We start from the raw sequence: 5,598 nt of genomic DNA, 5'->3' as shown, positions 1-5,598 counted from the left end.
GTGGTTTTCCCCCCCCTTCCCCCCCCCCCCCCCCCCCCCCCCACTGCTGTACTCCTGGGATCCATCCTTACTTAAGTAATAATTAAGCAGTTAACTACTAATAGGCTACTAATAGCCTACTGTTAGCTAAGCTATTAATTGTTTGGTTAGGTATACTATGAATTCATTTCCCACGATATTTATTGGAAAAAAAAATCATGTATAAGAGGAGCCATGCAGTTCAAACTGTATTGTTCAAGGGTTTGCTGTATTTATTTCAGGATGTCTAAAGACAAAAATTACCTCTGTTATTGAAATGATGCTGAAAATGTAAGCATTTTTAAGGATAAAACAACAATGAATCAAACATGCCAAAGTGACTTTCCAGACTCACCTCACCTTTCCTGCAACAAACAAATATGGCAGGATGGAAAGTCTGGCTTCCTACTACTAAGATTTCATTGTTTTGTTTTGTTTTTTTAAATATACTGCAGAGTATTTGCCACAGGCAATTAAACTGCACTGCATTTCACCAAAGAAATGAGCTACTGCAGAGGCCCTGGCAGAGCCTCAGGGAGGGTGACTGTTCCCCTTTTCTTGGAGGCAATAAGAAAGACCCAGATTGTGCTGCATGGAGGACACCAGTCAGATGTCGGTGGTCTGGAGTGGGGTCTGTGACTGCATTTCTGACAGGTGCCCAGGTGCTGTCCTGCTGCTGGACTGGGGCCCACTCAGCAGCGAAGCTCAAGGCACCACCTGGCGCTGTTCACTGGCTCACTCTTAACTCACACACTTACAGTTATCTAGGTCAGCGAGGTGGTGAGCTGGTTAGAAAGTAGACTGAGGGCCCCTCCTGCTAAGATCCCTGGGGAGCCTATATCTGAAAACACACGCTATCCTTGGAGTTTAGAGCTCAGTAGGACACGTTGAGGCTAAGAATCAGGACCCTTGAAGCTGACTTTCCCATGGACTCTTTATGATTTTACTACAAAACATGCATCCTCCCCAAACACTAGTTTTTTTGCTGAAAAAGAGAATGTTGAAACTTCTATCTCAGGCGCCCAGTGAAGGTGGTTTAGATGCTATTTTTCTAACTACTTTGAATGCTGGGTGAGATTTTTAAAGCAGAATGAATCTAGGTTGCTAAATGCCTGGAGACCTAGAAAACTGCAGGGTTTAATGCTTCCCCTGCCCTCTCCAGTGTGGTTGCAATGGAAAATTCTGATTCTGTGCTGCAAAGAAAGGGGCAGAAGGCAACATATGTTTTAATCCTCTTTGCTAGCTGCCAGGAAGCCAAATTGCTGATATGGAGTTAGAGGGAGGGAGATAGGGGCAGGGAGAAATAGATGAGAGAAGAATGGAGAGGAAGAAGACGGGAGGAAGAGAGGATGCACTGGAGTGAGGAAGGAAAGAAAGGCTGAAGTCTAGGAGCCACTGGAACGATTCTGAATACACATTCAAAAGGGGTTTTTTAAAAGGCTACATACAATACTACAATATTTTCTCTGACAAGATACACGAAAACAGGAGCCCCATGTCCACCCAAGAGTTTTGCTTTCTGGTGAGATATCCTGTAGAAAGCCAATAACCCAGAGGCATCCTGAGCCTGCCCTAAGTCAGTCATGCAGATTCTGAATCACTGGCAGAAGGACAGGGGAGACCGGGGTGGGGCTGGGGGGTGTTATTTCTTTCCATGGAAGGAACACTTCAAAGAAGATAAGTTCAATTCATGTACTAGCAAGATTAAGATCCGCAAGGATACTGGCAGGTCCATCAATCAGGGGCTGTGGGACGCAGGCCTGGGGACAGGGTGAGCAAGGGCTTGACTCTGTGGACAGCAGGGGGCTTCTTCTGGAGGGACGCACATTCTGACACAGTCACAGAATACTGTGATGCAACCTCTACGAACAGTGTCTGCCCATCTTAGAAGTGAAGCCTCAGACAGAGAAGCTGACGCAGGAGGAAAGGGTCCCTGGCTCACACGGCTGTCTCCAGGTCACCTGTGGTCATTTCACTTACCATGGGGGAGTCTGCACTCTCAGGAGCCCAGAACTTGAAGCAGTTTACATTTTTCTTTATCTCAGGCTCAATTTTTTAGCTCATAGTCATTACTTGATCCCTCGAGTAACTACAGCGGGTCAGAAAGATTTATTAGAGCTGAAGAAACCTACGCATTTGGAGATGAAGAGATCAAACAGGAAATTTAGAGCAAATTCTGGAGGCTTCCTGACCTCCTTCTCCTTTCTTTCTCTGTTTCATCCTGTGCTTCTATGCCAGCTGTATCTCAGCCGTCACTCTTGTGTCCAATTCTCCCATTTCCCCAGCCAATCCCATACAGTTACAGAGTTGGAAGGACCATGAAGGGTCAAAGATTTTAGCCTTCCATTTATTTGGATTATCATCCCTGACAAAATGTCTTTTTTTTTCTCTGAATACCCCTGGGGACAATTTTAGGAGTTGGCTTATCTTTTTTCTAGACTATTCACATCATCATCAAAAAAAAAAAAAAATCATCTCATATTCAGGCAAACTCTGCCTGGCTTCTCTCTTTGGAATGATTGAAGTCACCCCCCAGGTGCCGCCCTCCCAACTATCCCTCTAAATGGGCCGTGTACAGCTGCTGCTGTACCTGTGAAAGCTGCTCTGTGAGGTTAAATGTCAGCACCTGTCACAGCTTGTGCCAAGAGCCCTGTCAAGAGGTGACTCTCAGAGGAACAGGCCTCGGGGCATGTGCCACCAAGGAAAGCAGCAGCGGGGAGGAAGGGCAGGCAGGGTAAGCAGCGACATAGAGAGGGGAAGGCCTGGGGAAGCAGAACTCAGAGGGAGAAGAGAGAGGCATCGAGTGTTCAGAAAGAAGCCATGGGAGGGGCAGGGTGTGGGCACCCTTGGCCCATTGGCTCTACCAATGGCATTTCTAGAAAAACAGGAAAAGCGGGGTCCCTGCTGCCCAGCCAGAGAGAATATTGCAGATGACCCCTGTCCATGCTGAACTTGGAATGCTTGAATCAAATGTCCAGGTGATTATGTGCATGCTTCTGGCCTGTCAGGTCACAACCTGGCTTTCTGATCCATCTTGGAAAATAGCCTCTTGCCTACTCACCAAAGTGAGGCAGCAATTTGAGCTATCAAGGAACAAGACTTCACTCCTGTAAAGACTACCATGCTTATTAAAAAGGCGGATGGCTGGCACGTTGTGTATTTGCTGGAAATCCTGCCATGGGAGTCTACAGCAAGGTAAGGCCACAGGAAGGACCTAGGGCCATCTGAATCTGCCCCCTCCTCACTGCTGTCTGCCCTTGAGGAGAAACTGTCCGAAGTTCCTGGTGGTGGTGTGCCCAAATCCTGCCACTCACCCTTCTTATCGTCCAGGATTTTGGTCACTAGAATGTAATCACAAAAATGAGCCATGAGCAGGTTGAGATGTCAGCATTACGTCTGTCGAGCTGGACTACCATCTGGACTTGGAGTCCAAGGTGGACATGGGGCTCTTGCCTTGCTTCTTGTGAACCGAAGACAGCTGGGCTGGCACAGTAGGAAAGCTCAACCTGGGTACGCAGTCACAGGCTCAAAAGCCAGCCCCGAGAGTCAGAGCTGCATCGGAGTGCAGAGTCCAGGGTAAGGAGGACCCAGACCCAGGCAGGGGTGGCTCAGGAAGGAGGCGGAGACACGGGAGTGCTGCCTTCACTTTCAGGCAATGGCCTTCTCTCTGCTTTACCAGGTCCAGTGGATGCCAGAGCAGTCCCCTTAGCAATTGCTTTAGTCCCCCAGCCCCACGGGGGAGGCGAAGAGTGAACGGGTGCAGGGCAGCTGCCTTCTAGAAACCCGAGGGCTAGCAACAGCGTTTCTCCCTCTTTCCTAAAGATCTCCTGGCACTGTTCTCAATCACATACCTCCTGACACAAGAGCCCCCTTCTCCTGAAGGCGAGAAACATTAGAAACATGTCTGAGCTTGGAATTAAGGTAGGGTGTCAGCATTTGGGACACAGTTTGGCTCACATAACCCAAGGTTTGTACTGTTCACTCTCCCTCCTGTACAGCAGTCAACCCGCTGTCTGAACTGCAAACGCCCTTGGTGGGAGCACATCTCCCACCTCTTTGAACTCCTGTGGCATCTAGAATAGGCTAAACACACAGCATGTGTTCACGCTATACCTGATGGCTGGAGGTTCGAAAACTCTGAATCCCCACAAAACTCCCCTCTTCTTCTTATTTAATCCTGTCTCTTTCTGGCAGTCTCCTCTCCACGCTCCGTCCTCCCCACCCCTTGACTCTCCTTGGAATGCTGCCGGCAATAAGCAACCCTGGGCTCCCCCTCCTTAATTAAGCCAGGAAGTGTGGACAGCAGCGCTCTGTGCCGTTGCCGGCTCCCAACCCCCAGATACGCTCCCGCTCCCTTCCCTGCACTGGAGCTAATGAAAAGTGTGATAAGCCCACTGTTTCATTTTCCCTTAATTAATACAAGCAATTGAACTGTGCTAAAGTCACTTTGGTTTGGAGACTGAGCCCATGGTCAACGTCTCACTTGCTCGTGATGACAGAAGCTCTTTGTCTTGAGCTCAGACAACCTTTCTCAGGCTGTAGCTGCCAGGACCTTCCTCAAGGGAGGGGTGGCTCGTCCCATCCAGGGCTTTCTGGCTGCCTTCTGTGAGGCTGACAGTAAATTGGCTAATGACAAGGTCAATGTGTTACCGTGAAAGTTAACTGAGCTTCTAGTGGGGGAAGGAGTACATTAATAAAGCTCCCTGTAGCTGGGGGCACAGAGGGATGCCCTAGAAGTGGAGCATTTCCTAAGTCCTTCCCTCCAAGCATGGGTGACGGAAGCTGGTTATGCTCCCTGTTTTTTGACTGGAGATGGCTGAGGATGATATAAGAAGAGAAGACTCAAGTGACTCACCCAGTATGACTGCCCTAAAGGATAAACTCTGACCCACTGGGGCTCTTGAACTCGTCACCAGAAGGAGAAAGGCCGAAGAGCAGAAGGGAATGTCAAAGAATATCTCTGCTATGAGATCTAGGAGGAAACGCCTGGGACAGAAGTTCTCATCCCTGGTGACTCATCAGAATCAGCCAAGGAACACTTTATAAACAGACTCCATGCCCATGCTTACACAGACTCCATGCCCATGCTTACACATTGATTGATTGGTCTGGGGTGGGGACATCTAATGTGCGGCCAGGCGTGAGAAACTAGAGTGTGGAAGTTGCAGACACCTGGTGCTTTGTTTTCCAGGTGCTAGATCTTCTTGTAGGCTCCCAGGCTTCCTCGGCTGAGAAGTCACGCAGGGCCCAGCAGTATATACAGCTATACACATCTTAGTGAGCGCTCAGGTCTTCTGTTGACCGTCAGCTTCTGCACAGAACATGCCATCATGCCGTCAACACCAGAGCTTTATTGCAGCTGAGGCTGGAAGGGGGACCTTGCTGCAGGACCAGGCAATGACAGCCAGGGTCAGGTCTGAGACTGTCCTTTGACAGTCCCCGATGGGTAGTGTCCCCAAAACACTCAAGAAGAACATAAAACAAGAATATCTTCTTTTCAAAGCATGATGAAGGCATGTTTTCGGCTTGGCTGTGTGTATGTTGCATTTCCTGAGATGAGTTCACTATATGCAGTAAGAT

Source organism: Galeopterus variegatus, unplaced genomic scaffold (genome assembly GCF_000696425.1).
Source record: "Galeopterus variegatus unplaced genomic scaffold, G_variegatus-3.0.2 Scaffold1107, whole genome shotgun sequence".
Classification (NCBI taxonomy): domain Eukaryota; kingdom Metazoa; phylum Chordata; class Mammalia; order Dermoptera; family Cynocephalidae; genus Galeopterus; species Galeopterus variegatus.
Note: the sequence above shows the minus strand (reverse complement) of the source record.